The 23,802-nt window shown below is 44.3% G+C and overlaps 1 long non-coding RNA gene across 1 annotated transcript; it reads right to left on the bottom strand.

The window, feature by feature from the left end:
- Window positions 1–4,642: 4,642 nt before the first annotated feature.
- Window positions 4,643–5,958, bottom strand: LOC307027866. The gene is made up of 3 exons (XR_013804782.1): window positions 5,892–5,958; window positions 5,743–5,813; window positions 4,643–5,421 (listed from the first exon to the last, which is right to left on the bottom strand). It is a non-coding gene; the product is annotated as an uncharacterized lncRNA (long non-coding RNA).
- Between the last annotated feature and the right edge of the window lie 17,844 nt (window positions 5,959–23,802).

The following is a 23,802-nucleotide window of genomic DNA, read 5'->3' as shown; positions in this document are numbered from 1 at the left end:
TCTCTCTCTCTCTCTCTCTCTCTCCTCGCCCTCCCTCTCTCTCTCTCTCTCTCCCTCGCTCTCTCTCCCTCTCTCTCTCTCTCTCTCTCTCTCTCTCTCCCTCCTCCAGACCTGTCGTGGTTGAACTGGTGTCTGACCGGCTCGTGTCTCTTCAGCCTCGTCCTCATCCTCTTCTTCAGGGAGTCGTACGACCGCCTCTACCTGGACGTCTTCGTCTCCGTGTGACACTGTTGAGGACAACAACAAACAAACAAACAAACAAACAAACAAAAAAACACTTAAGGACTAAATAATTAATCTTGCACAAAGAGGAGGCGAAGGGAAAGTGGAAACCCCCACACTCTTATTTTAGATTTTAGGACGTAAATGTATATATTGCTAACAGTGGTGATGGATTGTTTACTCTTTTACGTCTCGATGCCATGTGACTGTTTAACACATCATTACCTGTTTTGTTTGTTTCTCAGTCTATGTTTGTGTGTAAACAAACGGATTAATTTTCCTAACCAGGCACAGCATGACGGACTGTTAGAGGCCATTGTTTACACATCATGTCATATTTCTTTCATCGTGTTTTCGAGCCACTTGACGCTGACAAACACAACGAGCTTCTGACTCCAGATCAGCATCGAGTGTCGCCCCCTAACGAGGAAGTAAAGCTTCATCAGCCAATCCGCAAGGCTGGATTTGTGCTGAGTCAGGGCTAAACGGGCGCCCTCCTGCTGTTTTAGTGCTGCTCCAAACCTCTGAGACTGTCATTGAGAGGCAGGTACTTGTATCATGTTGTATGGCCCTCTCTAGATGAATATTATGCAAAAATAATTTCCCAAATTGATGACTGGATGCTGGCCAAGGAAAGGAGAAATATTCCGAACTGATTATTTATGGACAATCGTGTACATTTTTGGGGAGATTTGCTTTTAAATCTAACTTTTTTTTTACAGTCTTTTTAAACGTTTTACTCAGTGTCTCGCCAGTATTTATTGGGAATGTCTCAACACTAACACAGTCGCTGAAACGGGATGTTTGCTGACGATTTAATCCTAAAGGAAATCACTTTATTAAACAGGCGTGAGGATTACGTCGTAATTGCCGAGCTGCTCCTCCTCCTCCTCGTCCTCCTCCTCCTCCTCCTCCTCCTCCTCCTCCTCCTCCTCCTCCAAAGCACCAGCAGGTGTCTCCGATGAGAGTCGACTGACGACGAAACCTGAAGGGAGAAAGGAATTTGCTTTTTTCTTGGATTCCTCGACTGACAAAACTGGAGCTGTGACAAAAACCAGTTCCAGACGAAACCACAAAGAAACACATGAAGGCGAATTCAAAACGGACTCTCTAACATGTCCATAGCCTGTCTCTGTCTCGTTCAGCAGCTATAGGACGTGTTTGCCGTGTGCCCCTCGGGGTCCTTAACGTCTTCCCTGGTGCTTGTTCTCTATTTTTTACTCTCCTTGTACAGAAAAAGGTTGTCTTTGTACCTTTTTTGACGTGTTGCCTTAATTGCCTAGTGCTGTGCGTTCAGCCCCCCCCCCCCCCCCCTCTCTCTCTACCACACTGTGACTCTTTTATCTGTATATATTGTTAAAGGTCATGTACTTGTGTCCTGCTGCACTCTCTCTGTGGTTATAAATGTCCTTGTTCTGTGAAAAAGGAAAAAGAACAAATGTGACTGTTGAATATTTCCAGCACCTTATTAAAATAAACATTTTAAGATTAACGCTGCTGTGGTTCTTCTTGTGTCGAAGGTTATCGAGACGATTCAGAGGAATTTGAATTCTATACCCTCCTTCTTTAACTTGTCTTTCTTAGCTATTCTTACACATTTTACATGTCAATTAGAACCTTTTATTTGCCTTTCAATAAAGGGAATTAACTCTAATCTTTGCTCAAAGTTGTATCATGCATTGTTCAACAAGTGAAGCTCAGCGTAAGTTCAACCAGGAAGACCGTCTTTACTCATTTATTTACTATTCCCATGTAACTACTCTCTCTCCTCTCAATAAGTGATCGGGGGCGTCACTCTCCAGCTTAACCAATCACTTCGCTCTATTCCCAAGAGCCTATCATAGCGCTCTGCCAAACCTTTTAAATCTGCTCTCCCCTCTGACAGCTGTCATTTCAGGTGACTCGACGCAACCCTCGTTGCGTCGTGTCACCTGAATCCAGGGTCAAGCTAAGCCCCTCCCCTTCAGACCGACCCAACTATCCATTCACCACCACCAGTGTCTAGACCCCGAGGGGTTTCATCGGATCGGTTCTACCCTCCCGAATGATACTTCCTGCACAACGGGGCTTAATCGCCAACATCACCATTACATTTATTTGTGTATCTCTGCAATAAATATGTGTTGTTACATCAAAACCGTCCCTCCTGATTGAAGTGTGCATAGGAGAGTCGCAAACACTGCAAAAACAAACTGAAAAATCATCCGTTGTGTTAAATACAGAGTTCACAAAATAGAGAATGTTTCACCGTCCATTATAAACCTGCCGCATTTGCAACATTTCCCATAATGCAATACATATCATCTTACCAGTAAACTTGATGCCGTCATTTTCTGAGCTCCTCTAGAGACACAGAAGACGTCATGGAGCTGATTTTACAGGATGAGTAACGCTAACTATCTGCATTGGTCTTTATTTTGGCCCCATCAACACTACTTACTGTATTTCCCCAAGTTACATTGTGACTGAAATGTGAGGATAACTTGATGGTCTTTTGTGCAAAATCTCAGCAAAGGTGCAAGAAACAAATGATTATTTAAATATATTTGATAATGAAAATAATGATATGGCAAGGGAGCGTGATTGATCGTTTAAAAATGTTTTAATTCAATGTACAATCATGAGTAATCGTGATTGCAAACTCATTCAAAGGATCACAATTAGTTACCCAATCATTCAGCTCTCTTCCCCTTATCACTGCAGAGCTCCTCCTGTAAAGCGCGATGCATGCTAACGATAGCTCAGCCTGCTTTGTGTTCTACTTCCTAATGATCTGTTTACTTCAGAAGCGGAGTTGAGTAAAGTTGGAACGATATTGGCAGATTCGGATTTCACGGATCAATAAGTCATGAACAAAACGTTGTTCAGACACAAATTACGTCTCCTAAGTACCGTGGTAAGGTTGACAACAAACTACAATCACATGTTGATAAAAAAAAGCCAATATGCGCCGTCCTCCGAGCTGGACACATTCAATTGGTCTCTTTCCGCAGCCGGAGAAGAAACGAGTGCTCAGGGACCGTCTGCAAAGTGCAACTCCGAAAAAAGAGAATACAATAATATTCAATCACTTCACTATTATACAGTATATTTCTACCAAACTCACTACACATATCAATAGTCTCCTGTTTGTCATACTACAGCAGAGAGTTTGGAAGAATATGGTTTTGATTAATTTTGGTGAATATTTATAATGTAAAATCCTCAATAAATATGGCATCATCTTCAATAACGTTACTATTATACAGTATATTTCTCCCAAACTCACTACACACATCAATAGTGTCCTGTTGGTCATACTACAGCAGAGAGTTTGGAAGAATATGGTTTTGATTAATTTAGGTGAATATTTATAATGTAAAATCTTCAATAAATATGGCATCATCTTCAATAACGTTACTATTATACAGTATATTTCTCCCAAACTCACTACACATATCAATAGTGTCCTGGTGGTCATACTACAGCAGAGAGTTTGGAAGAATATGGTTTTGATTAATTTTGGTGAATATTTATAATGTAAAATCCTCAATAAATATGGCATCATCTTCAATAACGTTACTATTATACACTATATTTCTACCAAACTCACTACACACATCAATAGTGTCCTGTTGGTCATACTACAGCAGAGAGTTTGGAAGAATATGGTTTTGATTAATTTTGGTGAATATTTATAATGTAAAATCCTCAATAAATATGGCATCATCTTCAATAACGTTACTATTATACAGTATATTTCTACCAAACTCACTACACACATCAATAGTGTCCTGGTGGTCATACTACAGCAGAGAGTTTGGAAGAATATGGTTTTGATTAATTTTGGTGAATATTTATAATGTAAAATCCTCAATAAATATGGCATCATCTTCAATAACGTTACTATTATACAGTATATTTCTCCCAAACTCACTACACATATCAATAGTGTCCTGTTGGTCATACTACAGCAGAGAGTTTGGAAGAATATGGTTTTGATTAATTTTGGTGAATATTTATAATGTAAAATCCTCAATAAATATGGCATCATCTTCAATAACGTTACTATTATACACTATATTTCTACCAAACTCACTACACACATCAATAGTGTCCTGTTGGTCATACTACAGCAGAGAGTTTGGAAGAATGTGCTTTTGATTAATTTTGGTGAATATTTATAATGTAAAATCTTCAATAAATATAATATAATCTTCAATATCTTCACTATTATACAGTGGAGTGCTACCAAACTCACCTCAGACATTAATGGTCTCTAACTTGCTACACTACAAAAGTGTATTTGAAAACGTATTTTAATGGTCGTTATGTTATTTTAAAAATAAAGTGTATTGTTAAGTATAAGTTACTGTCAAACAGGAGACCCCTTAATTTTAACCAGAAGCTATTGAAATTTAACTCAAAAGAAGATCTCCTATTTATTCATAACCATTGCACTGTTTTATTGTTCTTTCATTAATTAACTTACAGACTGAATATATACATGGTATCACCTACATCAAAGCAAGATCCATCAAAAGTAGAACAGTCTTTTAATCATCAATAAACTAGACATCACACACATTGATATATACATATATATGTTACACATTGTATATATAAATTAAGACATGAAACAACTTGTTCATTAGCTATGAAACAGTAAAATAAAGTTAAAATTGAAAAAAAAAAATTTCAGGCTTTTCACCTATCTTACTGTACAATATTAATGAACAAATCTACAATGTAATGTCTGACATGGAAAACATCATGAACATCTGTGACTAATTTAATCTGTAAAGGAAAATATATTTAACATCTTAATTAAGAATATAAAAATTTAAAACTATGGACAGGTGATTATTAATCATTACTTCAGTTGCCCAAAATCTTTAGCAAAGCTTTTTTCTGGATTTTTGTTTGTTTTGTACAAAATTCAGCTTTCATTTTGCCGAATTGAAATCACTGGCTGGGCTGGATTTCCCCCCACATGCCGTTTATAAGCGCACTAGTTCTATTGTGGTAGTTCTAACTACAAGCCTTACCTCCCCAAATCCTGGTACCTCTGGTAAAAGTTACACAAACTCTTACATAGCCTCTTTAGTTAGGGATGATACACAACACACAATACCACGGGGTATCTTTTTTTGGTATTAGTGCAGCAGTCATTCCGAGGCACTGCGTGTGAAACCATCTTCCACAAGTTTCACACTGAATCTACATGGGGATAAATACAAGAAAGATATTAAGAAAATGTCAAGTTTAGGACACTTGTAAAGCAGGCATATTCATTTATATTTTATAGAGATTATACTTTTTTTTAAAATATAAATACTTGTTGTTATTCAGGTTTCTCTGTACTGTGCTAAAACTTTAACAAATTATAAGAAAAACAAAAGGAAACCTGTAATGCATAAAAATATACAAAATGTCATTACTTTTATGTTATTCCTGAAATCTAACTCCAGATGATCTACATATTATCTATTATTCAGATTATCTTCTGGAGTTTCAAAACAATTCATCATTTATTCTCACCCAAACAGCATCAACAGCAGTTGTGGGCAGGTCCTCAATTCCACAGAAGGAACAGAAGTCATCCTTTGAAACTGAAAAAATAACAGGTGTATTACTGTTCAATTTACAGGAAGGGATCCATATATTCATTTCATATTTTTGGCTAATACCTGATCCTTTGAGAATTTCTTCTGCCATGTCTCTTCGTAGATTTTGAAGAGATTGTTTTGATGAGTTTTGATGAGTTGATGTGAAAACGTCCAAACTCTCTGCTGTAGTATGACCAACAGGACACTACTGATATGTGTAGTGAGTTTGGGAGAAATATACTGTACACTAGTAACGTTATTGAAGATGATGCCATATTTATTGAAGATTTTACATTATAAATATTCACCTAAATTAATCAAAACCATATTCTTCCAAACTCTCTGCTGTAGTATGACCACCAGGAGACTATTGATGTGTGTAGTGAGTTTGGTAGAAATATACTGTATAATAGTAACGTTATTGAAGATGATGCCATATTTATTGAATATTTTACATTATAATTATTCACCAAAATTAATCAAAAGAACATTCTTCCAAACTCTCTGCTGTAGTATGACCAACAGGACACTATTGATGTGTGTAGTGAGTTTGGTAGAAATATACTGTATAATAGTAACGTTATTGAAGATGATGCCATATTTATTGAAGATTTTACATTATAAATATTCACCAAAATTAATCAAAACCATATTCTTCCAAACTCTCTGCTGTAGTATGACCACCAGGAGACTATTGATGTGTGTAGTGAGTTTGGGAGAAATATACTGTATAATAGTAACGTTATTGAAGATGATGCCATATTTATTGAAGATTTTACATGATAATTATTCACCAAAATTAATCAAAAGCACATTCTTCCAAACTCTCTGCTGTAGTATGACCAACAGGACACTATTGATATGTGTAGTGAGTTTGGGAGAAATATACTGTACACTAGGAACGTTATTGAAGATGATGCCATATTTATTGAAGATTTTACATTATAAATATTCACCTAAATTAATCAAAACCATATTCTTCCAAACTCTCTGCTGTAGTATGACCACCAGGAGACTATTGATGTGTGTAGTGAGTTTGGTAGAAATATACTGTACACTAGTAACGTTATTGAATATTATTGTATTCTCTTTTTTCGGAGTTGCACTTTGCAGACGGTCCCTGAGCACTCGTTTCTTCTCCGGCTGCAGATAGAGACCAATTGAATGTGTCCAGTTTGGAGGACAGCATGTATTGGCTTTTTTGGATCAAAATGTGATTGTAGTTCGTTGTCAACCTTACCACGGTACTTAGGAGACGTAATTTGTGTGTGTACAACGTTTTGTTCATGAGTTATTGATCCGTGAAATCCGAATCTGCCAATATCGTTCCAACTTTACTCTACTCAGAAGCGGCCCCTCCTTCCTGCCCTGCAGTTTAACTCCTGTCCTCTTCATCCTCATCACCTCACCTTCACACCTTTCACTCATGCAGCCTCCACCATCATCCCCTCTCTGTCAGATCGTCTGCTTCTTATTCTGCCTGCCACCTCGATGCCCTGCCCCCGATAACTTATAGATCTTTTATCCGCGGGCTTGTTTTTCAGACTTTCTCTTGATCTTTGACGACAGGTAAAAACGTGAACTTTTTACCCGACCCCTCCCCTCTCTGAGAAAGTCTCACACCTTCAAAGCTGTTTACCTGCTGAGTCGTTACAGCTGCAGTGCATTTTGGTCAGATTTGTTATCTCTTCAGAGGCTGTAGTGTGGGACAAAAGTGTATCTGTGTCTCACTTGATATTGATTCCTGTCAAAATGTCTGTTGATATGACTTAAGATCCAGGCGTTCTGTCACTATAACCCTTCATTGGGTAAAATCATACAGTTAAAATCAAAAAGACAGATACAAGTGCATTTATGACCAAAAATTATGACGTATGCAAAAAGTGGGGCAACACTATAACAGGCGACCAAATTAAATGCACCTTCACCTATATTAAAATGACCGCTTTCTCTAGGGTTGTAAATGGTTTGAATATATAGGATGAATAATGCTCACAAATCTATTCATTTTTTAGATATTCTAGCGTTGAGATGTTGCATATCATATCTTTAACACCAAGAAAACTACTAACTTACTGTATTGTTAAATAATTAGAGTTCCCTGTGTCAAGAGGGACCTGTATGTGGATTTGAGACCAAATTAAAGGTTTCAATCTGTGTATTTGTATATATATTTGGACAACAGTCTCTCCCTTTAAGCAGCAGATTACATCATACTTTGGAGGAGCCTGAACTCATTGTCTGTGTAATTTATCAGCTCAGTAATGTTCTCGCACTTAGCAGGAGTGGAGGAAGCTCTCAGACACACCTGCTTTCCCAGAAGCCTCTTTGTTTCCTGCTTGTCCTTTATAGAGGTGGGAAGTAGTGGAGTACAAATACTTTGTTACTGTACTTAAAGTACATATTTCTGGTATCAGTACTTTACTCCACTACTTATTTTTCTGACGACTTTTTACTTTGACTTCTAGACTGTATATATAAAGCTTCTTACATTTTGGACCCAAATACCTGTACTTTCTACTTCTTACATTTTCCAAACAGGCTGGTTCCTTTAGTCTGAATGTGTGTTTGGTGGCGTGATCATTATTATTTAGATTCATTGCGTGCCTATTGATTTGAACACGATCCGTGTATCCATCATTTTTAAACACGAGTATGTGTTTCTACTTGAGTAAAGGATTTGTGTACTTTAACATCTCTGGTCCTTTATGGGTACAAATCTGGATGAACATGTATGACCCGTTACCATGACGTCTCTGTTTTCTGCATGTGCAGTCGTCGTCACCCTCCTCCTCCGGTGGCCCAGCTGCAGATGAGCTCACCCTCTGTTGAAGTCTCCAGTCTGCTTCCCATTAGCAGTGTGTGTGTGTGTGTGTGTGTGTGTGTGTGTGTGTGTGTGTGTGTGTGTGTGTGTGTGTGTGTGTGTGTGTGTGTGTGTGTGTGTGTGTGTGTGTGTGTGTGTGTGTGTGTGTGTGTGTGTGTGTGTGTGTGTGTGGGGGGGGGGGGGGGTGCGTGCGTGCGTGCGTGGCGCGCGAACTGCGAGACGCTGGAATTGATCTCACCCCGTCTACAAATAATGATTCTGCTCATGATCCTTTGAACTGATGCCGTTCAAGCTCCTGATCCGGGCCAGGAATTAAATGACATTAAAATGTAATGACTTCGGCCCTGCGTGTGATCAGAATGGATGTTTTTAGATCTTAAATGATTGCATAGCATTTGGAAAAGCAGGCCTGATGCGATGTGAGCTGAACCCACTGTTGGTTTATGGTCTGTTTGGGTTCAGAGGAGCAGTCACATGTTTTTGTCACGGCTCCTGCAGAGAGACGGACCTCGCTTTGTTTTGGCTTCTCAATTTCAGCTTCTTCCTCCTCCTCTCTTCCTGCATCTGTCCCCTGTGTTCTCTGAGCTCTGCGATAAAAACCAAACATTCAAAATGTAATGGATAAGATAACACTGGAAAGGCGACTCCTGCATATAAATGAACAATGTAAATAAACCAGGAGAGTAAACAGCGCTCTGTTGTTAATAATGGATGCATTTAATCCATGGTTTGTTTGGGTATTGCTGTGACGAAAATACAACAAATGGTCCCAACAGAAAGGTTGTTGAGTTGCTTCAGCCAAACAACAGGAAGTGTTTAATATAAAACCCATTTCTTTATGGGACTTTGGGATGTTGTGAAGTCGAGGGTTTAAATTCTTAAACAAAAGTAATCCCATAAATCAACTTTATCCTGCAACAAAATCTGTTGAAGTATTTTATTCTTTCAAAGAAAACCATTCAATTAGATTAGATCGTATTAAATTAGATAAAGTACACTTTACTCATCCCAAATGTAGATTGTTGTGTACATATTAATAAAGTATCTCTGGATTACCAGATATATGACAGAATAAATTAAAAATACAGACCAATCTACTCAAACGAAAATATAAACCAAGAATGTTAATTGTGAAGTATGCAAAGTAGTAGCATATTTTAAGGTTTCACTTATCACTCTACTTTAAAGAGTCCTCTCCTGCTGATGTTCAGGTGTATATCAGTATGTAGTGTCTCTACTTTAAAGAGTCCTCTCCTGCTGATGTTCAGGTGTATATCAGTATGCAGTGTCTCTACTTTAAAGAGTCCTCTCCTGCTGATGTTCAGGTGTATATCAGTATGTAGTGTCTCTACTTTAAAGAGTCCTCTCCTGCTGATGTTCAGGTGTATATCAGTATGTAGTGTCTCTACTTTAAAGAGTGCTCTCCCGCTGATGTTCAGGTGTATATCAGTATGTAGTGTCTCTACTTTAAAGAGTGCTCTCCTGCTGATGCTCAGGTGTATATCAGTATATAGTGTCTCTACTTTAAAGAGTCCTCTCCTGCTGATGTTCAGGTGTATATCAGTATGTAGTGTCTCTACTTTAAAGAGTCCTCTCCTGCTGATGTTCAGGTGTAGCCTATATCAGTTTTGTTCAGCCGGATTTCTACCCCACTTTTATAATTTTCTAATCCTAAATCTAGTCGCCAGAAGCAAAATGCTAACGTTATGCTATAAACTAACTACAGCAGGATCGCTGCTTCAACGTCACGCCAACTTAAGATCCATCTTCAAAATGACAGATTCTAAATGGTACAAGCTGAAGCGTTTGTTTGAACAGTTTGCAGGAGGCAGGGACTTTCTTTCAAGCAGAACAGGGCAAACAAACTTAGAGGAGTGTTTACGTGTTCGGTGTAATGACGTACAACGGCCTCGACAACTTCTGTAATCCTATTCAGCCACTTGGTAACAACCATCGTTTTTCAGATACTTCAACTCTTCAGAAATCACCCCTGGGGTCACTGCTGATGGATTCAATGTCATAGAACAAAACGTGATCCGTCTCTTCAATGCATCTCAACCACAGACCTTATTTCCAGCTATTTTCCTAAACCCTATGGAGAGATCCCATTGGCTCTGAGACGAGGGAACAGGAAGTCTTTTACCCACGAGCACGTCGGGTGTTTTAGCTTTTGTTGTCGCTGCCTGTCATTGCTAAAAGCAGCTGGCTGGCAGAAAACTGGTGTTGCTGTCACCGTGTCTGGTGTTTCTAAACCCTTTCTTTTGTCTCCTCCTTTTATATGCTGCTCCTAACATTTCCCCGTTGTGTTTCTGTTGAGTCACTTCTTGTTTTCCTTCCTCCTGTGGCTTTTTCTTTGTGTGTGTGTCGTCGCACCTCAATGTCTCCTCGGGTGTCCCAGAAGTCCTTAATTGACTTCTCCATGATTGTGAAAAACGAGCCGTGCTCTCAAATGGCTCATTTAGCAGCCGTGCGATCACAGCGCCTGTTACTTCATCTCCAACATATTAAAAAGTGCTATCTGCTTCAGATTAGAAGCGATGGGCTGCAAAAAAATCCAACCTGCCGCCATTTGACAGCTGGCGGCTAATTTGCCAATTCATCACCGGTGAATTTGAGGTATTTTGCCGCTCCTGTGGGAAAACACACATATTAAGGTGTAAATGCTCCAGCAGCATTAATAATAACCAGGAGTCAGGCTTATGGGAGATGTAAGTAGGACGACACACACACTTAGGTGGTGGATTTATTGCTTACAGAGCGTTTTGTTTACAGGTTTATGGGCTGTGACAGTTATTGTATGACAGCAGTGTACCCTAAGGATCATATAAAAGTGACACATGCTCATTAATGACATGTTACATGCCTAAATACAGCAAGCTCAGCAGGTGCACTCTGCACACAACACTATATCATAAGCAGTGTACTCAAATGTACAGTTAATTAGTGAGCGGTAACCTGAAAAAGATTTCTAACTTCCTGTAGTTTCTTTGATGAAAACACACTTATTTTGACTGCAGGCTGCCAATAAAGTCTACTTTCCTAAAAAATGTAAGTAAAAATGGTTCTCATTTCTCATTTCTGTTTGTAGCACTTAAAAAGGTTTGGGTCTCTAATGGCTTTTCATTGAAATCAAACAGACTTTACGTGCACCGATTGTTGAATGTGCTCATTGTTCATTGCACCTCTTTAATATTGTATGTCACTTTGGATCTCTATTTTGATCTTATAAATTCAAACCACTGGTCATTTCTAGGTCAGTAGACTTCCTATCATCTTAGTTTAAACTTGGCTAAATATGGTTGAAACATAAGAGTATTTGGTCGCTGGGTTAAAGGATTTCAACAGGGTTTTATTGAATGTAGTTGTATGAGCCTGTCGCATGCTTAAAGGTCCCATGTCATGGCCATTTCTACTGATCATAATTCCATTGTTGAGGTCTACTAGAATAGATTTATATTGTTCAATGTTCCAAACTCACATTGGTTTCTCATACAGCATCTCTGTATAGTATGTGTATTTACTCTCTGTCCTACACGGCTTGTTGGAGCTCCTGCCCCCCCTCCCTGTGAGCCCAGTGTGCTCTGATTGGTCGGGACGCGGCTCGTTGCTGCGAGGCGGCTCGTTGCTGCGAGGAGGCTCGTTGCTGCGAGGCGGCTCGTTGCTGCGAGGAGCGGACCGGTTTCCGGGTCGGTGATACAGTGAGAACAAGCGAAACTCATCCTGAGCACACACAAACGCACAGCCGAAGTAAAAACAATAAGTGTGGCTTGATATTGAGTAAGAAAAAGGTTTCTAACGCTGTGAGCATGGGTCTGCGGAGAGCATTTCTCCACCATCCCAACTCGTCTATTACCAGCGTTCAGGGAGCTCTATGCAAGTCGATGGGACTCCCTGTTAGTTAGCCAAGGGGTCCTGGTGTGTGCTCCGCGGATTGGTCCATTTGGGCCAATCCGGTCATTTGTTGTTGATTTGGGTGTTCACACGTCACAGAACCCAGGAAGTAAACAATGGAAAAAGATAAATCTCCAACGCGGCGTTCTGGGGCAGCATAGACAGGTCTCCTCTGTGTTAGAGTTTTACTCACTACAGGGTGTACTTTGAGGGTTTGTGACTCTGCAGACCGTTTACATGCAGAAAAAACTTCATAACACACAAGGGGACGGGTAATAACCAGAAAAGCATGACATGGGACCTTTAATTAGAAAAAGCATCTGAATTCTACATCTAAAAAGCCCAGATACTTGCATATCAACAGTTTCATTACTTTCTGGTTACTTTTGGTCCCTGCAGCATTACCAAAAAGACTACAAACTAACTTTATAAACTGGTTGATTTGAACATTCATAAATAAAAAACGTGAAGAGTTTATCGCCGGCCACTAGAGGGCAGTGTCACTGCTGTCGCTGCCTGGTTATGCCGTGCTCTGACCCGGAAGTGCCGAGCGGCCATTTTAGTTCAAACATTGTTCATGCACTCCGCCTCGAGTTGAGACGTTCGTCCACTCATTCATGTAAGACTGTTTCCACTATTATATTATACCATATATTATACTATATATATATTATACTATTATACTACTATACTCTGTTTCGTGGTATATATTTGTGTTGATTGAATTGCATGGATGTAATACTTTGTCAGCTTATCTTGCTGCATTATTCTGTTTTAGGGTGTCGTCATCCTTGTCAATAAATCAACGAAACTGACATTGAGGAGTGTGTTTCTTCATGACGACACCATGGTCGTTGTTGGATGCCCTGTCCCCGGCTGCGAGTTAAAATCCGATGACTTGTCTGAAGCACTCGTCATTGCTATATTGACGATTCATGGATGTAGCCACCAGCACGCAGCGCCTGTCATGGCCGCGCCAGCCCAGGCCCCAGCCCCTCACGGCCCGAGACTCGATCGGCCCAAAGTTGATGTGGGCGTGTCAATAGAGGAATGGAACGTGTTCATCCGCCGTTGGAATGTATTCCGCGCCGGCTCAGGCATAGGGGACGCACAGGCCCCCTTCCAGCTGTTTCAGTGCGCTGGGCCTGTACTTGGAGACAGCCTGTTGAAAGCCGTCCCCGACGCCGTTTCCGGACCCTTGCCAGACCTGATCACCGTCATGCGTTCCCTAGCTGTCATCCCAGTTGCTACATGCGTCCTGCGCACCGAACTACTTCAGTTACGCCAGGAACGCGACGAGACATTCCGCGCATTCGCTGCCAGAGTGCGGGGTAAAGCAGAGACATGCGCATATAATGCGGTATGCGAGTGTGGTAAGGACGTGGACTATACCGACCACATTATCCGCGATGTGCTGCTCAATGGCATCTATGACTCGGACATACGCCGCGAGACGCTAGGGACAACTGACGTCCTGGTCAAGCCAGTTAATGACGTGATTGCACTCGTCGAGAACAAAGAGATGGCCCGTAACGCTCTCCCGTCGTCCTCCCTATCAGCCATGTCGTCATTCCGGCGCTTGAAGACGACTCCACAGGCGAGCCCCGCCCCGAGCCCCGCGGACGGGGCTAAACGTGCCTCGTGTCCGGAATGTAAGAACGTCTTTAACGTCTTCACGGAGGGGCCTCGCGGGTGGAACCCTAAGCCTCACCAGGTGTGCATCGGCTGCTACAGGGCCCGCCGACAACAGAGGCGTCAACAGCCGTCATCCGACAGTCAACAGGCCGCCATGGGGTCGGAGCTGGTATCCCAGGTCTCGTCGGTGCAAGCTGGAGCCCGCCCTGGCCGACGTCGCGGGAGCCTTCGCCGACGCCGCGCCCCTACGTCGCACGGCTGTGTCGACAGGCCTTCACCTATCATACTCGAGCACCACATCTTCTCCAAGGGCGAATGGAGGCGAGCCAGGCTGAGAGACCACCCCCGGGCGTTAATCACCATCTCGATGGACATGCCAGTCGGGCCGAGGGATGGCACCAGCAACCGGGGCTCGGCCGACGGAGCTCGAATATCCGCCGTCGCAGACACTGGCGCGCAGTCGGACCTTTGGTCTCTGGAGGAGTTCCTGGCCTGCGGTTTCGCGCGGGACGACCTGCGACCCGTCAGCCTCAGCCTGTTGGCCGCCAACCGCTCCCCTATAGCCATCGAGGGAGCGTTCTTCGCTAGGCTCTCGACGACCTGCAGCGGGGGCCGTACTACATCCTGCCGTTCCATGGTATATGTGAGCAGCTCAGTCCGGGCCATGTACCTCTCCTACGAGTCGTTGCTCAACCTCGGCCTCTTGCCCAGTAACTTCCCGTCGGACGACGTTGCAAGGGGGCCCAAGGACAGGCGTAGCCCTGACACGGCTGACACGCCAGTCCAGCCCCTGTCCATCAATGCGACGAGGTCAACCAACGGCGGCTGCGTGGGGCCAAGTGACCCCGGGGACGCCCAATGCTCATGTCCTCAGCGCACGGTCCCCCCGGCGCGCCCCGCAGCACTGCCGTTCCCTTGTACGCCAGAGAACAATAACCGGATGAAAGGTTGGCTACTCGGGAGATATGCCTCGTCGACATTCAATACTTGCCCCCATCGGGCACTACCATGCATGGAGGGGCCGCCTATCGAGATGCACGTGGACCCCGCAGCTACGCCTAAGGCATGCCACACCGCGGCTACGGTGCCTCTACACTGGCAGCGGAGGGTTCACGATGACCTCCTGCGGGACGAAGCCCTTGGGGTCATTGAACGCGTGCCGTACGGCGAGCCGGTGACGTGGTGCCATCGTATGGTAGTCACTCGGAAGCACGACGGTTCCCCCCGCAGGACCGTGGACCTCTCCCCCCTCAACAAGTTCTGCCAACGTGAGACCTTCGCCACTGAGTCCCCGTTCCACCTCGCACGCCGCGTCCCGAAGGGCACCTGGAAGACCGTCACGGACGCCTGGAACGGCTACCAAAGTGTTCCCCTGCGTGAGTCGGATCGCCACCTCACTACCTTCATCACGCCCTTCGGCCGTTGGCGCTACACCAGGGCACCACAGGGTTTCCTGTCGTCAGGGGATGGCTACAACCGTCGGTTTGACGCCGTCCTCTCGGACTATGAACGCAAGGAACGTTGTGTGGATGACACCATCCACTATGACACCGACCTGGAGCAACACTGGTGGAGGACCATCGACTTCCTGACGCGTGTCGGCCGATCGGGGATCGTGCTGAATCCGGACAAGCTTCAGTTCGCGGAGAGGTGCGTCGACTTCGCTGGCTTCAGGGTGTCGGAATCTACCATCGAACCGCTCCCAAAATACTTGGACGCCATCCGGGACTTCCCCACCCCAGGCTCCACGACGGACATCAGGAGTTGGTTCGGCCTTGTCAACCAGGTGGCTAACTACGCCCAGTTGCGTGACACGATGGCTCCATTTAAGCCGTTCCTCAGCCCACGCTGTGCGTTCCTATGGTCCCCCGTTCTGGAGGAGGCCTTCCAGACGTCCAAGCAAGCCATAATGGAGGCCATCCGCGAGGGCGTGGAGATCTACGACATGCAGAAGCGGACCTGCCTCCGCCCTGACTGGTCCATGCGTGGCATTGGCTACTTCCTGCTCCAGCAACATTGTCACTGTGCCTCGGGCATACCGGACTGCTGTCCAGGAGGGTGGAGGGTCACCCTCGCGGGCTCGCGTTTCCTGTCCCCTGCGGAGCAGCGCTATGCAGCCGTCGAGGGAGAGGCCCTAGCTGTGGCATGGGGCCTGGAACAGACGCGGTACTTCACGCAGGGGTCCGACAACCTCGTCGTGGTCACCGACCATAAGCCGTTGGTGAAAATCTTTGGCGACCGTACGCTGGATGAGATCACAAACTCGCGTCTGTTTAGACTGAAGCAGCGCACCCTCCCATGGCGCTTCGACATTGTGCATCTGCCTGGCAAGAGCAACTATGCCGCTGATGCCACGTCGAGGCATCCTTCCCCCTCGGGTTCAGCGAACGGCCTCTCATTGGGGCTGCCGAGCGGGCCTGACGCCATGGAGTCAGCACTCATGGCCTCCATCCGCGACGACGCACGGGAGCTCGGAGCCGTCTCTTGGCCCCTCCTCGCACGGGAAACAGCGGCTGATGGATGCCTCGGCCACCTCCTCCAACTCATCGAGCAAGAGGGTGGGATTGACGTTAACGACCCTGCCCTGGCGAGTCTGTCATCGGTCTGTGAGTCCGTCTACGCCCAGGACGGCGTCCTGCTCTATCGGGACCGCGTCGTGGTTCCCCCATCCCTCCGTGGGAGGGTCCTTCGGCATCTCCATGCCGCTCACCAGGGGACCTCAGCTATGGGGCAGCATGCCCGAGCCATAGTTTACTGGCCCGGGATGTCCGGGGACATTCAGGCCACCAGGGACGGGTGTGCAGACTGCAACCGCAATGCTCCGTCACAGGCGGCTACACCCCCCCGGCCGTCCCCACCCCCGTCCACGCCATTCGAGGCGGTGTTTGCTGACTTCTTCGACTATGGGGGCCGTCACTACCTAGTTGTCGGGGATCGGCTCTCGGGCTGGGTAGAGGTCCTGAGCTCTACGGCGGGTACTGCCCTGGCGGGCTCAGCTGGCCTGGTCCAACACCTCCGGTCGTTCTTCGCCACCTTCGGCGTACCGGAGGAGCTCTCGAGCGACGGTGGTCCGGAATTCAAGGCGAGCCACACCGAGGACTTCCTCCGCTTATGGCACGTCGAACACCGTGTGTCTTCCGTTAGCTTTCCGCAGTCGAATGGGAGGGCGGAGGTTGCGGTTAAGACTGCTAAGCGCCTCTTGATGTCCAACACCGGCCCGTCGGGCAGCCTTGATCAGGACCGCTTCCTGCGCGCTATGCTGCAGTTGCGTAACACGCCTGACCCCGACTGCGACCTCTCGCCAGCACAGATCATCTTCGGCCGCCCACTTCGTGGCTCGCTCTCCTTCGTGAACCGCCTCGAGAAGTTCTCGAACCCGCATATCCGCCTGCTATGGCGCGAGGCATGGGCGGCGAAGGAGGACGCCCTTCGGACCCGTATGTCCCGTACCACCGAGTCTCTGGGGGCTCACTCGAGACCGCTCCGCCCATTGGCACTCGGCGAAAGGGTATTCCTCCAGAACCAGCAAGGCCCGAGCCCCCACAAATGGGACAGGTCGGGGATCGTGGTGGAGTCGCCGGGCCACGACCAGTATCGGGTCAGGGTTGACGGTTCGGGACGTCTGACACTGCGCAACCGGCGGTTCCTCCGTGCCTACACGCCGGCCACACCCTGCGCCCGCGAGCAGTCGGCTGCGCCGTCGCCGCCGCCCGCTGCCCTGGGTCATCAGCCCCCACCTATCCACCCGGGCTGGGCGACGCCCCAGGGGATTGCTCAGCGGCCGGCTGTCGGGCCCCGCGACTCGGCTATTGGCGCTTCCCCACCGACGCCTGCTGATGGGGCGTCCTCTGACCTCGCTGTTCCTACGGGTGCCTTCCTGGGTGCACCGCTCCCGGTGCCGCAGTCGCCGCCGACGCTGCCCCAGCCGACTCGGCCGGGCCGCTTGAGGAGGCCGCCTGCACGTTACGAGCCCGAGTCTGGCAGCTGGATACGGGATGTAGACCGTTAACCTATTCCGGCCCATAGCTTTCCGGTCTGGGGGGGATGAAGAGTTTATCGCCGGCCACTAGAGGGCAGTGTCACTGCTGTCGCTGCCTGGTTATGCCGTGCTCTGACCCGGAAGTGCCGAGCGGCCATTTTAGTTCAAACATTGTTCATGCACTCCGCCTCGAGTTGAGACGTTCGTCCACTCATTCATGTAAGACTGTTTCCACTATTATATTATACCATATATTATACTATATATATATTATACTATTATACTACTATACTCTGTTTCGTGGTATATATTTGTGTTGATTGAATTGCATGGATGTAATACTTTGTCAGCTTATCTTGCTGCATTATTCTGTTTTAGGGTGTCGTCATCCTTGTCAATAAATCAACGAAACTGACATTGAGGAGTGTGTTTCTTCAAAACGTTGCCTTGTATTTACTCTTAAAGACCTGGCAATAACAAATGTGACACTCTTCTCCAAATACTTTTAAATTGAAGTGATCAAATACGTCCCAAGGCTTAAAAGGTGACTTCAAAAATGTGCAAGTTTGGAGAATCACTGCTATGTTCAGTCAGCAAAAGGTAACATGGATTTAAACTTTTTTTCATTGTGTGCTTCAGATAGTCAACAAGATCACAAACATATGCCTAGATTCATGATTTGAAGAAGACATGTGTTGTTTAAAAAGCACTATCATGTGAACCAGAAGTGGTGTTAAGCCATGCTTGAGGTAACTCACCCACAAACTGAACATAGCTTATGCTACGGAAAGATTTTGAGAATTTAGTATCAACTTTTTGATTTTTTTCCATCACTAAATGTTCATTGCAACTCTTATAGTTCAAGGTCACCATCGCCTCTGTTAACTGGGAAGTTTTACAACTTTTAAACCTGTGGGAGACAGGTTTTATATTCATTAGATCTGGGTGGAGTTTAAAGAAAGTAGCATTTAATTATTCAAAGATCAACGCACATTAGAAAGGTCAAGGCTGGCAAAAATTGATGAGCCATGATGCTGCCGCTGATGAAGTACCTTTTTAGTATTCCTGCAACTACCTGTGTCAAAACTTCTTCTTCTTCTTCCTCTGAAAGCAGCGTGCGTGGACCTGGAGAGTTCTGCGTGGCTCCTCAGCTCTAATGCAGCGAGACGCGCCCCTGACGGAAGCAGCATGTCCTCTGAGCGAGAGCAATTATGATAAGCATGCAAGCGGAAAGGCTGCAGCATGGAGAGCAGCTTTGATCCGGCAGGCTGCCTATTCAAATCACCGCTAAGACGCCATCCTCCACTAATGTAGAGTCTGGGCATTCAGCAGGCTCCTGAGGGCTCCTCTGTCAAGCGATGCAGCTGTTTCGCCACTTGAAACATCATTTGTTTTCTCCATGCCCTTCCTCCTCATCAAAGGTGAGTGAAGGTGCTTTTGTGAGAGCCGACAGCGGAGTGAAGTTTCCTTTAAACGGATATTTGCCTCAGTGGTATGTGGACACAAAATTAAGCACCACAAAGGCTCTGAGGGAACAGTGAATTTAATTTTCTGTCAGAACACAATGCAAGTGTTTGAAAACATCCAGACAGTCAACACAGTGCTATTCAAGCTAGAAACAAAACATCTTAGAGTGGAACTATCATGCTATATTTGAATAATATAGTGTAGGACCATACCTATATAAGGCATATTTATACTTTTACCAAATCTATACCAAACAGATCATACTGAAAAAAGACGGATCATACTCCGTCTGACCCAGGTTCCTAGTGTCACACTGAGGGGAGGAGTACATTAACTGCGTCAGATGCAGTGGCGGCTCCAGGGTGGGCTACATCCATACCAACAAATGGCTAAGCCCCACCATGAAAAATGATGTTAAAGTAAGCAAAACAAAGTCCGCCAACTCGCGCCGAGTAAATCGCAGAGACAGCAGTTAGTAAGATTGATTTCAGTAGCCACTCGTCTTGAAATACCGAAGAATAGAAACGGTTTTGAAAACTTTTGTCACGTAGTGATCGTCTTCTCAATAGAACATCTTTGATAATGTCTTCTGGCCAATCAGAATCAAGATAACGGCGTGGTGTTGTTGCAGGAAGTCCCGACGGAGAATACTTTTGCTGTAGTACATCTCTATGAAATCAAAACGTAATGAAATGAAAATGAAATAAGACCGCACAGTTTGATGATTGATAGGTGTGTGGGCTGTCTTTCATTTTGACACACAGAACATTGGGGGCTATCCACCCTTATCCACAATGTAAAGTAATTCACACAGCCTCTCCCCTCTTCTCTCTGTGAGGAGCAGCAGGTTCAGGTTTTTTTTCTTCTCAAGAGAGTACCAGAATGTGTAATATGTTAGTATTTCAAAAAATCTCCTGGGGGGCAATCCCCCCAGACCCCCCTGCAGGGGTTGGGTTTTCAGCATGTCAACTCTCACCGGTGGAGAAATTGCAGGATTGGCTCCAGGTCGCCCTTTTTATTTACTACAAGACAAATGTGTATTTTTACTTCACACAGTTCAATTTGGATTGAGACAGGGAAATAATCTAAACCTCACGCGTGGCGTTTCACTGTCAAGGGGGGCGTGTATGTAATTACATTGCAAATACTGATTTGAGCCCCACCACTGTATGGGTTAGCCCTACCATAGATTACCCAACACAAATACTCTGGCGCCGCCACTGGTCAGATGAGAGTAAAAAGGAATAGAAGAACACACATATCACCTCTGGACTAGCAGACCTTGTATTAATGCTGTTTCTAAGTTATTTCACACAAGCAATTAATAAAGAGGGCAGACTAAACATAATCTTATCAAAGTCATGGTCTTTATTATGCAGTTGCTGCTGTTATGCCGGCTGTGGCACAGTGGGATAGTGCGCTGATCCTCAGAGCTGGCGGGGAACACCGGTTCAATCCCGCCTTGACGCCGCTGCAGTCAGCATGCCGTCGTGTCCTTGGGCAAGACCCTTCCCCCTATATTGCTCCTGTGGGGATTGTCCGCAGTATTGATGTATTACATGTCTGATTTATGTAATGTAAAGCGCTTTGAGCACTTGTAAGAGCGCTAAAATAAATGCAATTAATTATTTGTTTATGACATGTTGCAGTAAGCAACGATCAACTAACTGCAGCTGGCTTATATTAATGATGAACGTATGTCTATCTATGTGATGCAAGGCCCTCGGAATAAATAATGACGTGATGTGATGGAGTTGTCATTCTTTTATCTTTTTCTATTATTTTGTTTCATAGGGATTGACCAAGATGTTTTTTCAAAGCCGATTGTTAGGCATCTAGAGACCCATAACTGATATTAGGAACCAATATACATTTGCAGGAAACACTGAAATATACGGGTCGAAATTTTGAATCACACATACTCCCAACATTTGTTTTATTGGGTCATGGTTGTTTGGTTGTTTGTTTGTAGCTTTTATTTAACCAGGTGAAAGCCCCTTGAGAGTTGTTTACTGAGGGTCCGAAAAAACAGTTAAATGCACCTATAACTAGCTTGCTTTGACATCAACATGTTGTCAAAAAGTAGTGTATGGATTGAATTAAGGGAGACATTATTAGTGTTCAGATTTTATAGCAAAAAAAAAAAAAAAGGTTATTTACTTCATAAAAATCGGACTTGGTTCCAGCGTATATCCAATACGAGAAGGACAAGAATCAATACTCTTTATATGGACGATTGTCGCTCTCCCATCTGTGATGACCTTGGTTTGTTCCTGTGTGGAGGACGAGGTCAGAGTCTATCAAACAACAGTCTGTCAACATAATAGCTTTACAATGTAACTGACTGGATTATGATTAACTGTCTCAGTGCTGGAGCAAAACATATTTCTACAATCAAAAGATGGTTGACTCTCTGTGGTCGTGACGAGACCTTTGGGTTTTCCTTTGGTTCCCACAGTCCAGAAATGAAAGGTGCGTGAGGGTCCATGCTGTTTCCTGTGGTGCCGCCGGATAGTGACGTCAGCCACCTGAGATTCACAGAGACACTGTATGTGTGGTTTGTTTGTGAGAAACAGAGAAAGCTGTGAATATGTGTGGGTGATGAATACTGCAGGGAGAAAATGAAAATTGAGGTACACTGGGTCTCAGATCTCCTGCTGGAGAGGAGAAAATGGCCTTTCTTTCCCTCAATTGTTTCCTTTTATGCAAGCACTGAATGAAACTGATTTCATAGCATATTGTGTCAAACACATGCTTCCTAATACACAGTTTTTCACCGTTTTCTGGATCATACAGTTTATTTCTCGTTTTTTTCCCCACCTTCCTGTAGACACCGAACATGTGCACACTCATTGCCATAAAGCATTTTAAAAGTGCAGTAATCTGAGACCTTAGCTCCTTAAATGGTAACATTAGCTGTGAAGTGCACCCTAAAAGTACTAAACTTAACTTTGCTTTGCTATGCCAAGTTTGAAACCTGAAAAAGTCTCTTTGAAGAAGTGAGAAGGTTCCTCCCTTTTCAAAAATGTCCTTGAGTTGAAAACTTGAATCAGAAAAATAGGAGTGAAATAGCACTCACACTCAGACACACAGCAGGCTTTGTAAATCCATCTAAATTCATTTGAGTCGTGTAGTTCTTCATTTCCCCACCCTGTGCAGTGACTTCACAATCTGTTCCTGTGAAGGTGCTTTAAACCTGTAAACCTGCTAATCCCTCCGCCAACAGGAAACAAGACGAGCGTAAACATGACATCGCCTTGAGGCTGTTTGTGGGGCTAAACACATGGAGCTATGATCAGAGGGGGGAAGTAGTGGAGTACAAATACCTTGTTACTGTACTTAAGTACATGTTTCTGGTGTCAGTACTTTAATCCACTACTTATTTTTCTGACCACTTTTTACTTTGACTTCTTACATTTTGAACACAAACACCTGAACTTTCTACTTCTTACATGTTGAACACAAATACCTGTACTTTCTACTTCTCACATGTTGAACTCAAACACCTGAACTTTCTACTTCTTACATTTTGAACACAAACACCTGAACTTTCTACTTCTTACATTTTGAACTCAAATACCTGTACTTTCTACTTCTTACATTTTGAACACAAACACCTGAACTTTCTACTTCTTACATGTTGAACACAAATACCTGTACTTTCTACTTCTTACATTTTGAACACAAACACCTGAACTTTCTACTTCTTACATGTTGAACACAAATACCTGTACTTTCTACTTCTTACATGTTGAACACAAATACCTGTACTTTCTACTTCTTACATGTTGAACACAAATACCTGAACTTTCTACTTCTTACATGTTGAACACAAATACCTGAACTTTCTACTTCTTACATGTTGAACACAAATACCTGTACTTTCTACTTCTTACATGTTGAACACAAATACCTGAACTTTCTACTTCTTACATGTTGAACGCAAATACCTGTACTTTCTACTTCTTACATGTTGAACACAAATACCTGAACTTTCTACTTCTTACATGTTGAACGCAAATACCTGTACTTTCTACTTCTTACATGTTGAACGCAAATACCTGTACTTTCTACTTCTTACATGTTGAACGCAAATACCTGTACTTTCTACTTCTTACATGTTGAACGCAAATACCTGTACTTTCTACTTCTTACATGTTGAACGCAAATACCTGTACTTTCTACTTCTTACATGT

This window comes from Notothenia rossii, assembly GCF_949606895.1.
Source record: "Notothenia rossii genome assembly, contig: scaffold_326, whole genome shotgun sequence".
NCBI lineage: Eukaryota > Metazoa > Chordata > Actinopteri > Perciformes > Nototheniidae > Notothenia > Notothenia rossii.
The sequence above is the reverse complement of the archived record's forward strand: the minus strand, read 5'-3'. Positions and strand labels throughout refer to the sequence as shown.